General features: G+C 33.7%; 1 protein-coding gene across 2 annotated transcripts in view; it reads left to right on the top strand.

The window, feature by feature from the left end:
* The window catches only part of LOC142222132 (uncharacterized), a 287542-nt gene that overhangs the window by 136402 nt on the left and 127933 nt on the right, over window positions 1-23207 (top strand). For both annotated transcript variants that reach the window (XM_075292098.1, XM_075292099.1), the window contains exon 3: window positions 222-352. The gene's annotated coding sequence lies outside the window, so the exon portion shown is untranslated. The remainder of the gene's footprint in view (window positions 1-221; window positions 353-23207) is intronic.

The raw sequence follows: 23207 nt of genomic DNA, 5'->3' as shown, positions 1-23207 counted from the left end.
CAGATCGTTTTGAAACGTGAACACCGTTCATGACTCTTTTGAAATTAACTCTGTTGAACTTAACATTTCTCTTTGTTGTTTCTTTATTCATAGAATTTACTGATACACAAGAAGATGTCGTCTTATATCATATTCCAAAAAATTCTTCACCAAAGCAATCCTCTTAAAATTATCTTTTGACTAATATTGACGTATTTCCCACATTTCTTTTCTCTTTTTAGCTGGTATTTCAATTTTCAATTGCCAGAGCAATTTTGAACAACAAAAGAAATTCAACACCCAATTTCCTTTTAATGTAGAACACTAAAAGGAAAACAGAAGAAGAAGGAAGCATATATGCATACATTTCAAAGTAAGTATGACAGAATGGCTTATTTTTATATTTTTATGAAATAAAAATTAAAGAAAAATTCCAATAAAAATCGTGCATACAAAACTCCCGCCCATCTCAGTTGCTGTTGATTTTCAATTTTAAGAGGCTTAACAAGCAGCTTAAAAAGTATTCCGAACCCAATGAGTGTTATTTTAATGCCATTGACAAGTGTTGGTCGGTTTTGTTGTTTGCTATGTTAGCTCCTCCGTTTCCCAAATGGCCATGTTGTCCATAATGTTTTAATGGGAATGTTGTTGGAGAGTTCATTGCTTCTCATCGAATTATGGCATTTACTGGATATTTCCTTAAATGAAGAATACCGTTTATTACAATGGCATATTTAAAAGTTCAACACTTCTTATTCGAATTTGAAGCATTACTCCAATGTGTATCACGGCGCTAAAGCTATTTCCACTGAAAATCGAAAGTGTTTTCACATTTTTTTACGATCATTTATGTGGTACAATTGTAAAGTGATGATTATTCATTAATAGCTTTTAAGACTGCTATTTAAATTTGCCATTTGTTTGCATCGGTCACGTGCCTCTTAAAGAGATTTTAGTGGTTTGGTGATGGCCGGCCGAAGTTATTAACCGAATATTTATCGAAAGTGTGGTTAAATATAATTTTTTCCCAAATTAAATAGTATCTGGACCAAATAAATTAATTGAAAATATAAAGGTGGGTACTAAGTTCGAGTTTAGACGCTAAAATAAAAAATAAATCAGTACCAAAAAAATTATAAAATTATACCTCTTTGATGCAAATTTTATTACAACTTGATGGGGAATAGCCCGAAGCAACGTTTCATAAAGTTTTTTTTTAGTAAAAAAAAAGTAATCGTACAGAAATGGGAATTTTAGTGGCCTATTTAGTGGCTAAACTCGAACTTAATACCCACCTTAAACATCAAAAACCGACCAATGCACTATGGCCCAACGACCGGATTCTGAAGCAAAAGTTACAAAAATGCACTTATAGGTTTCAAATTTGGTACACTTGGTGTATATTTCGTGAAATCCTTCATGAAATCGTGAACGCCCGTGGATGAAACTGTGAACATTCTGTTTTGATTTTTTTGTGAATGTTTCCATTTAATTTTGTTACCATCCGTTCACGATTTTAGAACGTATTTTTTCTATTAGTGTATACATCCAAAGTGTACACCAAAAGTTTTTGCAAACTCGCCTATCAGGCAGCGACCCTTCATAAAAATATTCAGATCGAATCGCTAACTGACACGCCCACTATAACCATTAATATTTATACTCTGCATGACAAGGAGTTTTTGTATTCACTGTGTAGTTCGCAATTTTAGACCAATCGACTTCAAATTTTGCACAAGATTTAGATATATCGCCCCTATATATCTTTCGCCCGATATGCACTTATAAGGTCCAAGAAGCCATTGTTTCACCTTAATTTGTTTCAAATTTTACACAAAGAGTACAGACAACAGTATTTCCAAGTGTGTTAAGTGTGGTTGAAATCGGTTCTCTTTTAGATTTAGCTCCCATATATATTTTTCGCCAGGTTTAGACACATGTAAGTCTGGAGGTATGAGCTGATGTATTCAGCGACTTTTAATTTTCTCCAGGTAATCGATGTGGATCACACCTTGTGAATCCTATAAATCGGGGTCATGGCCCGGCTATCCAGTGGGACAGTCTTCGCCTTTTCTGATCACGTCTGCCGGGTGCAATTCACTGTTTAGACTGTGCCATCGTGTAGCAATAGAAACATGTTTCTTCGACTTGCAAGAAACGGTGCGCAAATTCCCTTGGATTGCTTCGAGATAGTAAACTGGAGAGCTCCGCTCCAATAGTTTTTTTTTCACTCTCAAAATTTCGATATTTTAAAATGTCTCAACTATCTTGTGCATTTCCCATCCGATTGGTTTATCAATGCGCGATCGTAGTTTTCTGTTCCTTTTTTGACAGACGATATGGAAGTCGTCATTTTTCTGGCAACTTTCATTTCCACGGACAGAAAAATTATTTTGACCATTTTGCGGTAGGAATAAAGCGAGCAATTTTTCAAGCCATTCTTGGTTGACGCGCCCTTAGCCCTGTTGGAATCTCCATGGTTAGATTAGGTTAAAGTGGCAGGCCGATTTATTTGAGGCTCACTTAGACTATATAGTCCATTGTTATACCACATTAAAAGTACCTTCCTTCTGTTGAACCAACCTGATTGTTCCAACAACATTAGCTGACTGCTTCAATTAACATTTTTCAGGTTCGCTAATAATCTAAAGCTGTATGCCCCTTACGCCTTACACAAAATGCAGGTCATTTACACAAGAGGTGTTTAATTCATTGATTTTCTTCCGCACCACGACAGCTCATTCAGTAGTCATTCCACACATAGAAAAAATCATGAACGGAGTGCACGTTTCAAAACGATCCGTTCACATGTGGTATCAAACGAAAAAGAGACGGTGTCAATCTGATAACAATAAAATGACACCATGCATTGTCAAAAACAAACAACCAGCGTTCATGATCTGAAAATGTAATGGTTACGAATTTATAAAATTCGTATAAAATTTATGGATTGTCTGTTCCATACGCGATAACAGTCACCTTAGAACATTGCACCACAGATGGAGTTGTCATAAGAACGTCTAACGAATATTTTAAGACTTCTCATCGCCAAAATAAAACGAAAGGTGTTCATGAAATCGCGAACGCCCGTCGATGAAACTGTGAATATTCTGATTTGATTTTTTGTGAACGTTTCCATTTCATTTTGTTACCATCCGTTCACGATTTTAGAACGTAGTTTTTTCTATTAGGTTTTTTTCTACAGGTTGGCTGATAAGTCCCCGGTCTAATAAAGAAAAACACATTTTTTTGTCAAAATTCGTTTTTATTATTCAACATAGTTCCCTTCAAGATCGATACAACGATTAAAGCGATTTTCCAATTTTTTGATACCATTTTGGTAGTAGTCCTTCGGTTTTGCCTCAAAATAGGCCTCAGTTTCGGCGATCACCTCTTCATTGCAGCCAAATTTTTTCCCTGCGAGCATCCTTTTGAGGTCTGAGAACAAGAAAAAGTCGCTGGGGCCAGATCTGGAGAATACGGTGGGTGGGGAAGCAATTCGAAGCCCAATTCATGAATTTTTGCCATCGTTCTCAATGACTTGTGGCACGGTGCGTTGTCTTGGTGGAACAACACTTTTTTCTTCTTCATATGGGGCCGTTTTGCCGCGATTTCGACCTTCAAACGCTCCAATAACGCCATATAATAGTCACTGTTTATGGTTTTTCCCTTCTCAAGATAATCGATAAAAATTATTCCATGCGCATCCCAAAAAAAACAGAGGCCATTACTTTGCCAGCGGACTTTTGAGTCTTTCCACGCTTCGGAGACGGTTCACCGGTCGCTGTCCACTCAGCCGACTGTCGATTGGACTCAGGAGTGTAGTGATGGAGCCATGTTTCATCCACTGTCACATATCGACGGAAAAACTCGGGTGTATTACGAGTTAACAGCTGCAAACACCGCTCAGAATCATCAACACGTTGTTGTTTTTGGTCAAATGTGAGCTCGCGCGGCACCCATTTTGCACAGAGCTTCCGCATATCCAAATATTGATGGATAATATGACCAACACGTTCCTTTGATATCTTTAAGGCCTCTGCTAATCTCGATTAACTTCATTTTACGGTCATTCAAAATCATTTTGTGGATTTTTTTGATGTTTTCGTCGGTAACCACCTCTTTCGGGCGTCCACTGCGTTCACCGTCCTCCGTGCTCATTTCACCACTCTTGAATTTTGCATACCAATCAATTATTGTTGATTTCCCTGGGGGCAGAGTCCGGAAACTCATTATCGAGACAAGTTTTTGCTTCCACCGTATTTTTTTCCCTTCAGAAAACAGTATTTTATCAAAACACGAAATTCCTTTTTTTCCATTTTTTTCACAATAACAAAAGTTGCTTCACAAAAGACGCTCTATCTCACAAGCTAATTGACTTACAGACGTCAAATTTTGACACGACTCATTTGAAGGTTGGTACTATATAAAAATAATATGCATTTAATACTAGCGACGCCATCTATGTGTCAGACCGGGGACGTATCAGCCAACCTGTTAGGTTAAAGTGGCAGGCCGATTTATTTGAGGCTCACTTAAACTATTTAGTCCATTGTGATACCACATTAAAAGTACCTTCCTTCTGTTGAACCAACCTGACATGAACATTAGCTGACTGCTTCAATTAACATTTTCCAGGTGCGCCAATAATCTAAAGCTGTATGCCGCTTACGCCTTACACAAAATGCAGGTCATTCACACAAGAGGTGTTTAATTGATTCATTTTCTTCGGAGTGAGTGAACGGAGTGCACGTTTCAAAACGATCCGTTCACATGTGCTATCAAACGAAAAAGAGGCGGTGTCAATCTGATAACAACAAAATGACATCATGCGTTGTCAAAACAACAACCAGCGTTCATGATCTGAAAACATTATGGTTACGAATTTATAAAACAAAAATCCGCTACCGTGACTCGAACCTGGATTGTCTGCTCCATACGCGTTAACAGTCACCTTAGAACATTGCACCACAGATGGAGTTGCCATAAGAACGTCCAATGAATATTTTAAAACTTCTCATAGCCAAAATAAAACGAAAGGCGTTCATGAAATCGCGAGCGCCCGTCGATGAAATTGTGAACATTCTGTTTTGATTTTTTGTGAACGTTTCCATTTAATTGTTTTACCATCCGTGCACGATTTTAGAACGTAATTTTTTCCATTAGTGTATACCTCACGCCAATAGTTTTTGCAAACTCGCCTATCAGGCAGTGACCCGTTATAGCAGATATCAGGAGTAATAACTGAAGTCTTGAGAACACTAGCATACGTGCTTATGTATGTAGTGTGCGGTTTAAGATTAAATATGGTCATATTTGCTTGGTGTCGTTGAAACACATGCAATTCTCTCATCGGACATTCGCCATCATAACAGCCTTCTCACGCAATATGAGCTTACAGGTAGCCTGAGGCATACCAACAGATTCTAGATCCCCTGGAATATGTATCTATAGGCTATAATCTGCGCCCGAAATTTTTGTCCGTCCAGGACTTCAATACTGTAATTAGTACATTGACTACTTTCATGCAAGCGAAGCAACTCCTTGCCTCTTGCGAGTCTAACATTTTGTGTGCATCGGTGAGCTCGTGCAATTTTTGGAATATTAATTATTTTAGCCCAAGCTAATTTTTTTTTTTACATGTGTTGCATACATTTTCGCGATATGTTCAACTAATAAGAATGTTTTCTCCCATTGCGGCGCGTATTTTGATCAAATCTGTTTTTTCCTTTTCGGATCATTTTCTGTATTTGCATTCGTTCACTTTTTGCAAGCAATTTAACACGGAAAAGAGATATATTTAGTACAAGAAACAAAAGATTTATTTACATTTATATGATGTAACGATAGCCACTTGTGATTGTGAGCCAAAAAAAATCAATCACACTATCACATTGAATCTGTCAGAGTTGTTTAGAAATAATAGCAACCTAAAGTTGGTTGCAATACATATCAGCTACTCTGTACATATGAAATTTTTTTCCAACAAAAAATCTTACTACCACCAAGAACAACAAAAACTGATGTAATAATAAATCTTCTCAAAGGTTTTCATTTGCATTCATTCGCTTCCCAAAATGTCACTTCCCTACAATTTTGAGTCATAATTAAATTTCCTGACTTGTTTTGACCGAATTCTTCAAAAACAATTTGCCTCTTGGTCAACCGAAGCCCAGTAATCGGTCGAGCTCGACCATAATGCTCTCATCAATATTACTTTCGAATGGTTAATGGAGCATTTAAAAATGTTTCTGGCGCCCCATATTGGTTTGTGTGATTTTTCATTTTCAATTTGGTTATTACTATTCGCGCTTAATGGTATCCGGTGGTATTATTGTTGGCTCAGATACGGTTTTGTTGTTGTTTTTTTTTAGCTGTTGTTGATTTACTCCTTCTCTTCATTTGTTTTTGCGTAATGAACAATGAAAACATCAATAACACCTTTTATGGTTCAATCACCCGATTCATTTGCTTCAAATTGAGTAAACCTTCATCTGAGTATGTGTGTGTGTATGTGTTCAGCGGGAGGGTGTGCGCAGTTCGAAAGGCAAATATAGCGACCGGCCGAACGTCGACTAGACAACCGCCACACTATGTGGGTTTTGGATTATGGTCATGCCAACAACCATAATAACACTTCAGCCCCAAATGGTTTGTGGCTGCATCCGAAATGACTGATTGGGTGTTGCAGCAAAAATAATTATTCCGCAATCGTACAAGATTTGTTTTACTTTAAATGGTAGGGCGACGAAACGTTTCCAAGCAATTAGCGTTGATTTAAGTTTTTAAATTGACGAATTGACTATAACTCCGAGGGAAAAACTTGTGGAGCATGCTCAGCAAAAAAACAAAAATCAAGATGAAAAATTCATTATGGTTACATTTGTTTTGCCTTGCCTTAATGTCCTCAATATATCCTTGTGGAAATTGTGGTAGGACAGAAAATATCTAAAGGGGAATGTACCTTATTCTTTCTAGTCTAGATACCAATTGTGGTATCACAATGAACTGAATAGTCTAAGAGAGTCTATATACTCAAAAACAAAAGTTTATGTGGATCTAAAAGATTTGACCTTCCCTTAAGGATTTTGGTTTATATTTTAAAAAAAATAAAAACTTTAAATCGAAGATACAAAATCCTCAAAATAAGTATTAGCCTATACTTGAAACGCTTTTCATGTTAAATCTAAAGATTCAATAAAGGCGTTAATTTAAAGTCTTTTTTCTTTAAATCAAATATGCTTGTTTTTGTACTTTAAGAAAAATTTGCATTAGTTCAAAGTCATACGACTTTAACGGAGGGACGCAAATTTCCAAGATTCGTGTCCTAAATTTTATGAAAAAAATTTTGAAGCAAATATTATAAACTTTCTTTTAATGAAGATTTTAAAGAAATTTGTTCTTAACCCTTAAATGTGCACTGTATCTTTTAAGATACAACCAGAAAAAAATTCTTACGTCTTAAATTTTTTACCGAATTGTATGAAATCAAGTTTGTTGGATTTAATACATCATAACGCTATTTCTAACAATATGCTTTTCCGCAAAATTTGTTGTACGTCTGAGTAATCTGCAGTCATACTACAAATTGGAAGTTAAATAATATTTACCAGAGATAAAAGTAATGTTGGTAAAAAAAACTGTGTAGTGTAAAAGTATATCTATTTACTATCCTCTACTAAAATCAAATTGTTTGTTTTTAAATTAAAACTGAGTTAAATGCGCACTGTATTTTTTAAGATACAACCACTATTTTTGTTTTTTTTTTTTCAAAAAACCTATACAAAATTTTTGAAAAAAAAGTGGTATGCAGATGTTCTTTATTTACCATCGCAGCAAAAAAGTGGAAGTTCTTCCAAAGGCACAACTTTAAAAGCCCTTCCAAAAGATGTACGCCCAAAAATGTTCTTTATTTCAACTACACAGGAAGTTTTTTTAATTCAATTATTTATAACTCGCTTTTTTCTTATTTTTTAATGGGTAAATTTAATTTTTTTGTTTCATAAAGATTAAAAACAGAAACAAAACCCATTCAAGAAATAGTGCGAATTTTTCAAAATGTTTTAATTCAAACGTTTCGGACAAGCGTTAGAATGCATTAAAAATCATAAAAAATTATAAAAATTATTTATTTGTCATATTTTGACAAATTTTTTAATTCACATCCAAAACACTGCATTTGAATCACAGAGTAAGAAGTGATGCAAATTCACTGCAATGGCTCTTTGAATGGTGGACATCCGTCCTATGACAAGCCCGTGTTAAATTCATCGCTTTTGCGCCAATTTTGCACTACTTCCGAAACCAAAAGGAACATTTTCACTACTTTTTTGGCGACGCGTTTTTACTCGGATTTTGCATATTATATGTTTTCTTTTTTTTTCGAAGGAATCGGTGATCTTGTGCATTTAAGGTTTAATATTGTGTAAGTTGAGTGTCCTAAATTTTAATTGCATAACCCTTCAGATTAGTTCAATATTGTTTTTCAGGGGATGTCTCAATTTATTCGAATTTCAAAACAAGTGGATTTCCAATGAAAGACCCCGATTTAAATCGAAGGATGAAAGATCATAAAAGTTTCGGTAGTACTGATTCTAAAAGTAACAATCCTACTTTCTATAACCTAATATTATTTTATAACAATGTGAATGGTTTATATGTATTCCAACTAACTTCAGTTTACAATCATTTCTCAACCGACCATTCGACAGCTTTATTGTTTACAAGCTTATAAAAGCATTTTGGTCTATTGCTTTCATAAAAAAAGTTATTCGTGATGGAATTTAATTCTGATTGTGTGATTGCTATATATTTGGCTAGAAACCACAAGTGGCTATCGTTAGAGCCCTTTAGCAGTTAAATGCACACAAATTTTTTTTCTGATTCCATCACGAAATTAAATGATCCAATTAATTTTTTTAATTGAAATGTCTTCAATCACGAAAATGATAGTATCGGATCACAGTTTTAATTGGGCATAGAAAAAATTCTTGATTCAAAAATTAATTGATTTCATTAGCAAGTTTCAATTAATTTTTTAATTGATTCAATTAAAAATGTAATTGATGTTGATAGCAAAACTTAATTAATTTATTGTAACTAACTATTTTCAATTACTTCGGAATTGGCTTAGAGTGTTTATTTGGATTAACAATTGATTGTTTGAAATACATTTTTAATTAAAAATTTTTGAAATTTTCAATCATTGATTTATTCAACTTAATATTGTATCAATTAATTTATTAATTGAAAAAATTTTCAACTTCAATTAACTTTTTAGTTGGAAATATTTTGGTGCTACTTTTTTCTGTGTGTGAATAAATCTTTTGTTTCCTGTACCTTTGCTCGTTGCCGTGATATTGGGAGTATGTGGATGAAAAAATGTAAGGACACCAGAAATGATCCGAAAAGCGAAGGTCAGGTCAGATTAGATCGAAATACACAACACACTGGTAGAAAACTTGCTCGTGAGCTGAACATATGGTGACATATTAAAAAATTAAAATATAATATTAAATATGGCGACACATATTGAAAAATTCATTTTGACTAAAGAAATTGAAGAGCCAAGGAGTTGTTTTGTTCGTACGAATGTGGCCAATTGCCGAATTTGGTTTTCGCCGATGAGAAGCCATTCCAAATTGTGGATTTTGTGAAAAAATTAAAATGGCCGAGTTTACTTGCCAAAGAGTTCAGCTGAAAATATACAACTTCGGTTAACCACCTGAACTCAAGCGCTGCCGATGCTAATATGTACCGACGTAAAGGTATTCGCTCGTATTCATGAGGAATATTATCGGGAAAATGTTCTAAAGACAGCATCGAAGCCCTGGGCAAACAAACATTTCGGCCGCACACCATGGAATTTCTAACAGGACTTAGCACTTGTCAACCAAGAATGGCGTAAAAGGGAGATTCCTCGCTGCAGTAGCTACCAAAATCTTCGGATCTAAATCCGTTTAACCTGTGCCATTTTGGAGTATATTGGCGTTATATTGCACTGAAAGCTAAAAGTCAAATTCTATTAATACAAGTGCTAGGGAATCTACATTCACACAAAAAAACATATTTTTATACCCTGCGCCACACTGTGGAACAGGGTATTATAAGTTAGTGCGTATGTTTGCAACACCCAAAAGGAGACGAGATAGACACATGGTATCTTTGGCAAAAATGCTCAGGGTGGGCTCCTGAGTCGATATAGCCATGTCCGTCTGTCCGTGAACACATTTTTGTAATCAAAGTCTAGGCCTATTGATTTTGGAAGAAATCGGTTCAAATTTAGGTATAGCTTACATATATATATTTCGCCCGATATGGACTAATACGGTCCCAGAAGCCAGAGTTTTACCCAATTTGGTTGAAAATTTGCACTAGGAGTACAATTAGTAGTGTAGTCAAGTGTGCCAAATTTTATTGAAATCGGTTCAGATTTAGATATAGCTCCCATATATATCGTTCGCCCGATTTACACTCATATGACCACAGTGGCCAATCTTTTACTCCGATTTAAATGAAATTTTGCACTGGGAGTAGAATTAGCATTGTAGCTATGCGTGCCAAATTTGGTTGAAATCGGTTCAGATTTAGATATAGCATCCATATTTAGCTTTCGCCCGATTTACACTCATATAACCACAGAGGCCAATTTTTAACTCCGATTTAGTTGAAATTTTGCACAGGGAGTAGAATTAGCATTGTAGCTATGCGTGCCAAATTTGGTTGAAATCGGTTCAGATTTAGATATAGCTCCCATATATATGTTTTTCTGATTTCGACAAAAATGGTCAAAATACCAACATTGTCCTTGTAAAATCGCCACTGCTTGGTCGAAAAGTTGTAAAAATGACTCATTTTCCTAAACTTCTAATACATATATATCGAGCGATAAATCATAAATAAATTTTTGCGAAGTTTCCTTAAAATTGCTTCAGATTTAAATGTTTCCCATATTTTTTTAGTAACATTGTGTTCCACCCTAGTGCATTAGCCGACTTAAATTTTGAGTCTATAGATTTTGTAGAAGTCTATAAAATTCTGTCCAGATCGAGTCATATTTAAATGTATGTATTAGGGACAAATCTTTATATAGCCCCCAACACATTTGACGGATGTGATATGGTATCGAAAATTTAGATCTACATAGTGGTGCAGGGTATAATATAGTCGGCCCCGCCCGACTTTAGACTTTCCTTACTTGTTTGTCTTCAATCGCGAAATTAATTAATCCAATTAATTTTTAATTGAAATGTCTTCTATCACATAAATTATATTATCAATTAAAAAATTAATTGAAAGTCAATTAAAAATTAATTGTTCCAATTAAAAAATTAATTGATACTATTAAGTTTTGTGATTGGTTTTTGTTTCAATTTAAAAAATTGCTAAATCAATTAAAATTTTAATTGAATATTTTTTTAAACTCAATTAAGATTTTAATTGGAAAAATTTTCATGAAATTTTTTTCTGTGTTGGCTTGAATAACACCTACGTTGGTAATACTAGGAATTCCCTCACCGGATCCTGGTGATATATTGCAACAGAGTTTATATCACCAGGATCCGATGAGAAGACTCCGACAACTTTGCATAAATGATATCCTAAAAGAACATGTCAATGGTTTTTCTCGTGGGACTACGTAGTGGTTTAGAGTATAAAAAGAAATACCGAAATGAAGTGAGCGTCAATATACAAATGTCTTGATGAACGAGCACAGAAAGTGATGATTTGCGGAAAACATTAATTGTTTCTTTTCTTTTGAAGAAAAGTGCTGCAGAGTCGCATCGAATACGTCGAGGCATATGGTGATCATGCTCTATCAGAAGCAACAGGCACAAGATGGTTTCAACGGTGATTTCAAATAATAATAAAAATAAACAAGTAAGGAAAGTCTAAAGTCGGGCGGGGCCGACTATATTATACCCTGCACCACTTTATAGATCTAAATTTTCGATACCATATCACATCCGTCAAATGAGTTGGGGGCTATATATAAAGGTTTGTCCCAAATACATACATTTAAATATCACTCTATCTGGACAGAATTTGATAGACTTCTAAAAAATCTATAAACTCAAAATTTAAGTCGGCTAGTGCACTAGGGTGGAACACAATGTTAGTAAAAAAATATGGGAAACATTTAAATCTGGAGCAATTTTAAGAAAACTTCGCAAAAGTTTATTTATGATTTATCGCTCGATATATATGCATTAGAAGTTTAGGAAAATTAGAGTCATTTTTACAACTTTTCGACTAAGCAGTGGCGATTTTACAAGGAAAATGTTGGTATTTTGACCATTTTTGTCGAAATCAGAAAAACATATATATGGGAGCTATATCTAAATCTGAACCGATTTCAACCAAATTTGGCACGCATAGCTACAATGCTAATTCTACTCCCTGTGTAAAATTTCAACTAAATCGGAGTTAAAAATTGGCCTCTACGGTCATATGAGTGTAAATCGGGCGAAAGCTATATATGGGAGATATATCTAAATCTGAACCGATTTCAACCAAATTTGGCACTCATAGCTACAATGCTAATTCTACTCCCTGTGCAAAATTTCAACTAAATCGGAGCAAAAAATTGGCCTCTGTGGTCATATGAGTGTAAATCGGGCGAAAGCTATATATGGGAGCTATATCTAAATCTGAACCGATTTCAACCAAATTTGGCACGCATAGCTACAATGCTAATTATACTCCCTGTGCAAAATTTCAACTAAATCGGAGCAAAAAATTGGCCTCTGTGGTCATTTGAGTGTAAATCGGGCGAAAGCTATATATGGGAGCTATATCTAAATCTGAACCGATTTCAACTAAATTTGACACGCATAGCTACAATGCTAATTCTACTCCCTGTGCAAAATTTCAACTAAATCGAAACAAAAAATTGGCCTCTCTGGGCAAATGAGTGTAAATCGGGCGAAAGCTATATATGGGAGCTATATCTAAATCTGAACTGATTTGGCTGATATTTTGCAAGTTTTTCGAGACTCATAAAATATTCGGATGTACGGAATTTGAGGAAGATCGGTTGATATACACGCCAATTATGACCAGATCGGTGAAAAATATATATGGCAGCTATATCTAAATCTGAACCGATTTCTTCCAAAATCAATAGGGATCGTCTTTGAGCCGAAAGAGGACCCCATACCAAATTTTAGGACAATCGGACTAAAACTGCGAGCTGTACTTTGCACACAAAAATACATCAACAGACAGACAGACAGACGGACAGACAGACAGACAGACAGACAGACAGACAGACGGACATCGCTAAATCGACTCAGAATTTAATTCTAAGACGATCGGTATACTAAACGATGGGTCTCAGACTTTTCCTTCTTGGCGTTACATACAAATGCACAAACTTATTATACCCTGTACCACAGTAGTGGTGAAGGGTATAAAAATTTGAAGACGCCGAATTGGATTGGAATTTTATGTATAGTAATCCTTACAGAAACGTTTAAGTCTGCAAAATGTCATCGAAATCTGTCCACATTTAGATATATAAATGTAAAATTATAAATATATGTATCGCCAGATTTTCCCAAATATGGCAATAATACTCTTATTTATTAACCTATTTTACTCACATACTTGTAAGATATCGCTCCTATCGAATTCCAATATAATGCCACTTATATATGTATCATCAAAAATTTTCTACAAAAATCTCTTTTAATAACCGATGTATTCAAATTTAGCACAGGGTAATATTTTTCAACACCTCTTGTATTTGCAAAATATTAGGCACATCAGTTGAAATTTATATAAAGCTCCAATAAATATGCACCGCTTGATTTTCTTAAATACGAACGTATGCTATAGAAGTGCGAAGCATCAAACATATAGTCTGAGATTTAGGTTTATCTCCTACATTATTCACTTGTTATGTGCAGACATTTATACACAGATGGATTTCGCATTGTAGATAAATATCCCCCTCTCCAATATATATTGATAGGCCATGATCCTGAAAGAAACTAAACTTTTGGCATAATAACTTCCGCCTATAAAGAACAAAAAAACATTTAACCCTTCCTTACATAGATACAACAAAGGAACCGATACCGAGCACTTACACAACAAAGAAATCTATTTGCTCATTTAACACGGCAACAACGAAATATCAGATACGAGTATGTAAGCTCTTTTGTTCAACACAAATGAAGTGTAAATGGTGATGAAGGGAGGGCCTAATTTCGGATACTAATCACTATGCGTGGCGGCCACCAACACTTTAGATCATAATTGGAGTTATGTGCCTCGTTGTCTGTCCAGCTATTAATGTCCCTCTTACTATGTTGGAACTTGGGCGTACATTTGTGTATAATAAGTTTATGGGTTACCATGAATGAATGGCCACAAATACTGCCTGTACCGAAATTGTGAAAAAGAAACCATCCAGCCATCCATCCATTCAATTCATCCAACGATCTATTCATACATTTGCCCATCATCATTCATAGAAAAGGCACAAGTACAAGCGCCGCAGCGAACTTTATGCTAATGTATATTATATAACATTAGCATGTCTCCTTTTTTGCTATTTTTATTGAAATTGAACTTGCTATTCGAGGGATATGTGATGAGTAGGGTGAAATACCTAAGATTATTTATTGTACGCTTGTTTGTATTAGTTTAGACTTGGAATTATAAAATCAAGGAACACAGATCCAACGACCGCTTTAATCACTATTGCTTCGGAAAAAAAAACAAACGAATAATAATATGATTGTTGTGGCAACCGTGTAACATTATTACAACATCCGCGTTCGACCACTTAACATAGTGCTTCAACGATGTAATCTTTAAATTAACTGAGATATTGAATCTTTGGATTAATTGATACTATTAATTTTTCTGATTGATTTTTGGTTCAATTAAAAAAATTATTTAATCAATTAAATTTTAAATTGAATATTTTTTAAAAGTCAATTAAGACTTTAATTGGAAAAAAATTCGTGAACATTTTTTCTGTGTATCACAAAAAGAAAATGCTAATTATATAGATCCGATCTGTAACTCAATTTTAAATTGAATATTTTTTAAAAGTCAATTAAGACTTTAATTGGAAAAAATTTCGTGAACATTTTTTCTGTGTATCACAAAAAGAAAATGCTAATTATATAGATCCGATCTGTAACCCAATTTTAATTTTATAGAGCCCAGAATTAATGATACCTAACTCCCTAAAAACTGACTTTATTTTAAAGAAGCCGCATCTTTGGCTCGGAATCAATACCAAAATCGGGAAGGTTTAAATCTGTGGATCTAAGTAAACTTTTTTTTGAGTGTAGATCCAAAAGCAAAAAAATATATGTTAATATGTTAGAACATATTATGTTGGGGACATAATCTTTTATTTTTTTATACCCTGCGCCACACTGTGTAACAGGGTATTATAAGTTAGTGCATATGTTTGCAACACCAAGAAGGAGACGAGATAGACACATGGTGTCTTTGGCAATAATGCTCAGGGTGGGTCCCTGTGTCGATCTAGTCATGTCCGTCTGCCCGTCCGTTCGTCTGTCTGTGTCTGTTTGTGATCAAAGTCTAGGTCGCAGTTTAAGTCCAATCGCCTTCAAATTTGACACAAGTTCTTCTTTTGGGTCAGAATAGAACCCTATTGATTTTGGCAAATATCGGTTCAGATTTAGATATAGCTCCCATATATATCTTTCGCCCGAAATGGATTTATATGGCCCCAGAAGCCAGAGTTTTGCCCTAATTTGCTTGAAATTTTGCACGAGGAGAACAATAAGTACTATAGTCAGGTGTGCCAAATTTGATTGAAATCGGTTCAGATTGAGATATAGCTCTCGTATACATCTTTCGCCCGATATAGACTTAGTTATATGGCCCCAGAAGCCAGAGTTTTAGTCAAATTTGGTTGAAATTTTGCACCAGGAGTACAATTAGTAGTGTAGTCAAGTGTACTAAATTTTATTGAAATCGGTTCAGATTTAGATATAGCTCCCATTTATATGTTTTCCTGATTTCGACAAAAATGGTCAAAATACCAACATTTTTCTTGTTAAATCGCCACTGCTTAGTCGAAAAGTTGTAAAAATGACTCTAATTTTCCTAAACTTCTAATACATATATATCGAGCGATAAATCATAAATAACATTTTGCGAAGTTTCCTTAAAATTGCTTCAGATTTAAATGTTTCCCATATTTATACCCTGCGCCACACTGTGGAACAGGATATTATAAGTTAGTGCATATTTTTTTTTTTTACTAAAATTGTGTTCCACCCCAGTGCATTAGCCAACTTAAATTTTGAGTCTATAGATTTTGTAAAAGTCTATCAAATTCTGTCCAAATCGAGTGATATTTAAATGTATGTATTTGGGACAAAAGGCTTTATATATAGCACCCAGCACATTTGACGGATTTGATGTAGTATCGAAATGTGGATTTACAAAGTGGTGCAGGGTATAATATAGTCGGCTCCGCCCGACTTTAGACTTTCCTTACTTGTGTTTTAATATATTAATTTAGAAATTGCCTATAAACATATATGTGTTTAAAAAGTGAGACCCAGAGAGTATGCTGCAAGTAAAATAATGGAAGTAACCAATTGGCGCCTTAAAAATATATCCACACAAAGAAAATTTCATTAACAAATTTTTCTAGCAGTATAACATATGCCTAAGGTGAACATAATATGTTTGAACAATACAAACAATATTTTGATTGGACCAATTCTGAAAATATATACGAGTATGCTTGAAGCAGAATGTGTTTGGCTGTATATGTTACAGAAGCGATTTTTTTAGGACGTGCAGTTTACATGAGCTATATCGGTCGAAGTTTTGATATAACATATGATTCAATCACGAAATTAATTGATCCAATTAATTTTTTAATTGAAATGTCTTCAATCACGAAAATGATAGTATCAATCACAGTTTTAATTGGGCATAGAAAAAATTCTTGATTAAAAAATTAATTGATTTCATTACCAAATTTCAATTAATTTTTTAATTGATTCAATTAAAAATTTAATTGATATTGATTGCAAAACTCAATTAATTTAGTAATTAAAAAAAGGTAACTATTTTCAATTACATTCTGAATTGGCTTAGAAATTTTATTTGGATTAACAATTGATTGTTTGAAAAAAATTTTAATTAAAAATTTAAAAAAAAATGTTCATCACTTTTTTAATTGACTTAGTCTTCCGAATTTGATTAAAAGTTGTATCAATTAACTTTTTAATTAAAAATTTTAAAATTTTTAATCATTGGCTTAATTAACTTAATGTTTCTATCTTGATTAAAAAGTTAATTGTACCAATTAATTTATTAATTGAACAAAATTTCAACTTCAATTAACTTTTTAATTGGAAATATTTTGGTGATATTTTTTTCTGTGTATACATCGATCCTCCTATTTCGGGTCATGAGCTACACCCTCAAAAAATCGCTTCTGTAACATATACCCCAAACACATTTTGCTTCAAGCATATATATTTTCAGGATTGGTCCAAACAAAATATTGTTTGCATTGTTCAAACATATTATGTTTCACCTTAGGGCATACACTGGTAGTACAAAATTTTAATGAAATTTTCTTTGTGTGGATACATTTTGAAGGCGCCAATTTGTTACTTCCATTATTTTACTTGCAGCATACTCTCTAGGTCTCTCTTTCTAAACACATATATGTTTATAGGCTGTTTCCAAATGAATATATGTTTGCATCTAAGCATATTATATTTACAAACATTTTATGTCCCAAACATAATATGTTCTAACATATTAACATATATGTCCCAAACATATTGTGTTAAAAAAATTGAGTTCCAAACATAATTTTTTATATAATTTTTACACCCAAACATATAAGAAACAGTCTTTTTCGTCCATGTAGGAATCGTTCAAAAGAAGTTTATTTGTGAAATTTTTAAAAATGGTTCGTTTTAAAACAACTGTTCTTGACCACCTGTTACCAGTTATATTTTTCTTTCAAAGAACCTCACCCACATTCTGTATTGGCTAAGAATCTATGGGACACCCTAAATCGTGGTAACCGAAAATTTTCCAACACCTGTAATACTTCACTCCTACCCAGTAGCCATATATGTTGCTATTTAATAATGCTGATGAAGATGGTGATGGCGATGATGATGATGACAGTGGTGGTGATGATGATGTAATTGTGATATCAAATTAATTGTGAGTATAGAACATAGCACAACGTAAAATGACACAAGTAGAAGAACGTGATGTGATGTTCATTAAAAAAAATATTGCCCAATTTGTTGACAACATGTTGGCCTATGTAAAAACACAAATAAATATGAGCATGTTGTGAATATATGCCTCCGCATATAAATATAGCAAAAATGTATTTACACATACATAAATAAATGAAAATATTCTTTTGTATATACCTTAATTTTTGTGGGTCGCCGCTGAGAACCGGCGCCGATCTACCTTTACCAAACCCATTCATTCATATTGCATTGCTTTACTGTCAAGTGGGGGGGGCTGCTTCAAAATTGTGGCAAGGTGCGCTATACATATCGCTAATAATGTCATGGTACACAAATCATTGTTCTTTTCAATTTTTAGCACAGTGGTTTCTCCCATATCAAGGGGTGAGTGGGAAATTTCCTTTCCAAACAATTCCCTCAATACGGAAATGCATTCTCGATATGAATTGCATGTACTTATTTTGTGGGTCGATGTCAACGTTACTGTCGCTATTTGTTGCCATGGCGTCGACATACCTCTTACACGCCTATTTTTTCCGTATGACATGGTTTTTGTTGCATATGTTAGGAATTGTTAACATGTTTCCTGTCCATGGCCTATGCACAAACTTATCAATTATTTCAGTTCAGTTGTTAAATCGTTGAATTGGAAATTTAACTGCTATTCATAAGAGAATAAATATTGAAACTATGGCACAGGAACAAACATTTAGTTATTTGTTTATTTATGATTTAATGATCATAAATAACATTATTTGATTGGGAAATCTATAAATCAAATCATTATAATTTACAAAAAAAAAAATACTTCGTCACATTAATGTTTTAATTTCAGCTTAAATCTATATGTCGACCAAATTACAATAGTAGCTTAACCAATAAAAGAAAAATAGGTTTGTCAAATTGATTAGGTCGAAAACCTTTACACAATAATAAAAAAATCATGCCCGGTTCCAAAGATTTTGTCTTTACTTTAACAATTTTGGTATTAATTCCGAACCAAAGAAGCGGAGCATACAAGTAAAGATACTTTTAAGACACAATTCTCTTTTAGATTTGGGTTTTGTGTACTTGCTTCTAGGAAGCAGATTTTAATTTTTCGTTTTTTCAGCTTTTTTTTCTTCATATACACGCAAAAAAATAATTCTTTCCTCCCAAACGAAATTTTAGACAAACAAAGTTCGTTTCTTATTTGCTTTTCGCTGTAAGGAAGTGTATTTGGAAGAAAAGTATATACTTTTTGTGATAAACATTTATTCTTTTCCAGGATGTAACAACAATTTCATAAAGACTAACTAAAAAATTTTTTTTTCTTGCTAATTGCATTTTCCCTCACATCTTTCTCACATCCACGAGTTTTTTAGTTCTTAACACCTTTTCCTGTAATACCAACAATGTAGAAGAAATTATACGAATTTATAAATTTTTAAATTTTTTTTACCTTTCGCCTGGACGGAGAATCGAACTGCGGACCATGCACTTTGTAAGCCAACACACTAACCACTGAGCTATGTACCTGTTATGGTCATCAATAGATAATTATCCATATAAGTTATATTTATATAGCATAGCTTGCGGCGCCCACGAACCGAATAAACAAAGTTTATTTAACAGAAACAAACATTTAGTTTGGCACCGTGGAGCAGTGGTTGCTACGTCTGACTCTCATGCCAAGGGTCGTGGGTTCGATCCCTGCTTCGACCAAAGTTTTTTTTTTTTTTTTCTTTTTTTTTTACATACATTCCACATAGGTTCGGAAGATTCCGAAAAAATGTTCAACATTACATTGTACTATATTAAATTTTGAACTGTAAAATGTGTTTTATTAAAGACCAAAAGTCAGAAAAGAACAGTGTTTGATATAAACGAAATGGACTCTGTTGTTGTTTCAAAAATAACTTTTTTTATTGAAAAAATAAAAACTTTGTAACAAACGAATTTTTTTGGTGATAAAAGTTTAAAATTTTCGAAGCAATTCAAAAAACTCTAACAAAAGAAAAACGTTTTCGATACACGTTTTCCAAACGTTTTTTTCTTTGCGTGTACTATCAAAGTCCTTTAAAAATCAGTTATCGACAACCTTATTTTCTAAATTTAGACTCGACTTCCAGTAGAAATTATCTTATGTTTCAAGTAAAAAACGTCTTTAAAATAAAGTGTTGAAAAACATGTCCTATTTTTGACCGATTTTTTGCTTTGTAGTCAAGATGCAAAAAGACAACAAATTCAAAGACAAATTCATTAATTTAAAAGAATTTTTCTGAATTAGTAAAGTCAAATTGACCTTAGCCCAAAATTTTTTTCTTTCATGTTATGATAAGTCAAATCACTTAATTATAAGGACAATACGACTTCATTTTAAAGTTTATCGACTTTTGGACCAGGAAAAAAATGCTTTAGAGCAATGCGTCTTCTATGCTAAGCAAAATTTGCATTCGTATTTTAAAGACATGAATTCTTTGACCTCACGACAATATATTTTTCAGTGTAGGAAATATTCAAGAAGAAATTCACCACAAAATAAAAATTCAAAACTGTATTCAAGTATAAATTATGCATCAATTTAAATAAAAAGCTTCTTTAAATAACGTCTTGAAAGTCATATCCTATGTCTGAATACGTTTTAGATCTATACAAAAATCAAGATATCGAAATTTTGGACTATTTCAATAACTTTTAAGATTTCTTTCCAATTTTTAAGGACAAATTAACCTCAGTTCTATAGATTTTTCTTGTATGTAAAGATACCCATTTTAATACGAATCTTTAAAATAAAGTGTTCACTGTGGCTAACATTTAATAGTCCAAATAATTTTAATAAATATTGTGTTAGTCTTCATAACATATACACTGAAAAAAAATATTGTCGTGAGGTCAAAGATTTCATGTCTTTAAAATACGAATACAAATTTTGCTTAGCATAGAAGACGCATTTCTCTAAAATATAGTTATTTTCCTTGTCCAAAAGTCGATAAACTTTTCAATGAAGTCGTATTGTCCTTATAATTAAGTGATTTGACTTAAAAATGGGTATCTTAACATGAAAGAAAAAATTTATAGGCTAAGGTCAACTTGACTTTAATAATTCAGAAAAATTCTTTAAATTTAATGAAATTGTCTTTAAATTTGTTGTCTTTTTGCATCTTAACTACAAAGCAAAAAGTCGTTCAAATATAAGACATGTTTTTCAAAACTGTATTTTAAAGAAGTTTTTTACTTCAAACATAGCATAATTTCTACTGGAAGTCGAGTCCTAATTTGGGAAATAAAGTTGCCGTTAACTCGTTTTTAAAGGTCTTTGATAGCATATGAAGAAAAAGAGCTGAGAAAGCGAAAAATTAAAATTTGCTTCCTAGAAGCAAGTACACAAAACCTAAATTTAAAAGAGAATTATGTCTTAAAAGTATCCTTACTTGTATTCTCCGCTTCTTTGGCTCGGAATCAATACCAAATTTTTTAAAGTAAAGACAAAATCTTTGGAACCGAGTATGCTTTTTTTTTCAGTGTAGAGGTGGAAATCGGAAAAGTAAAGAAAATGTTCAAATTCTTAAGGGTGTTTGTAATTTTCATACCCTCCACCATAGGATGGGCGGTATATTAACTTTGTCATTCCGTTTGTAACACATCGAAATATTGCGTGGTGAAATTCTGAGTCGATCTAAGCATGTCCGTCCGTCCGTCTTACGCTAACTTCCGAACGAAACAAGCTATCGACTTGAAACTTGGTACAAGTAGTTGTTATTGATGTAGGTCGGATGGTATTGCAAATGGGCCATATCGGACCACTTTTACGTATATTCCCCATATAAACCGACGCTCAGATTTGGCTTGCGGAGCTTATTGGAGGAGCAAAATTCATCCGATCCGGATGAAATTCGGTACCTGGTGTTAGTATATGGTATCTTACAACCATGCAAAAATTGGTCCAAATAGGTCCATAATTATATAGCCCCCATATAAACCGATGCGGAGTCTCTAAGAGAAACAAATTTCATCCGATCCGGAGGAGCAAAATTCATCCGATCCGGATGAAATTCGGTACCTGGTGTTAGTATATGGTATCTTACAACCATGCAAAAATTGGTCCAAATAGGTCCATAATTATATAGCCCCCATATAAACCGATGCGGAGTCTCTAAGAGAAACAAATTTCATCCGATCCGGCTGAAATATGGTACATGGTGCAACTATATGGTCTCTAACAACTATGCAAAAATTGGTCCATACCGGTCCTAATTGTATACAACCCCATTTAAACCGATCCCCAGATTTGTCCTCCGGAGCTATTGGAGGAGCATAATACATCCGACCCGGTTGAAATTTAGTACGTGGTAAAATTTGGTACATTGCGCTAGTATATGGCCGCTAACAACCATGCTAAAATTGGTCCATATCGGTCTATAGTTATATATAGCCGATCCCCAAAAATAATATACCAAAATTTTATTTCTATAGAAAATGTTGTCAAAATTTTATTACTATAAAAAATTTTGTCACAATTTTATTACTATAGAAGATTTTGTCAAAATTTTATTACTATAGAAAATTTTGTTAGCCGATCCCCAATCACACAAAAATTGGTCCATATCGGTTCATAATCATGGCTGCCACTCGAGCCAAAAATAGTCTACCAAAATTTTATTTCTATAGAAAATTTTGTCAAAATTTTATTTCTATAGAACATTTTTTTCAAAATTTTATTACTATAAAACATTTTGTCTGCTACGACCGAACACCAAAAAGTTTTTCAGCGGTGGATTATCCCACCTCAGTAATGCTGGGACATTTCTGAGGGTTTCAAAGCTTCTCTAAGTGGTTTCACTGCAATGTGAAACGCCGTTCGGACTCGGCTATAAAAAGGAGGTCCCTTGTCATTGAGCTTCACATGGAATCGGGCAGCACTCAGTGATAAGAGAGAAGTTCACCACTGTGGTATTACAATGGACTGAATAGTCTAAGTGAGCCTGATACATCGGGCTGCCACATAAC

Source organism: Haematobia irritans, chromosome 1 (genome assembly GCF_050003625.1).
Source record: "Haematobia irritans isolate KBUSLIRL chromosome 1, ASM5000362v1, whole genome shotgun sequence".
NCBI lineage: Eukaryota > Metazoa > Arthropoda > Insecta > Diptera > Muscidae > Haematobia > Haematobia irritans.
The sequence above is the reverse complement of the archived record's forward strand: the minus strand, read 5'-3'. Positions and strand labels throughout refer to the sequence as shown.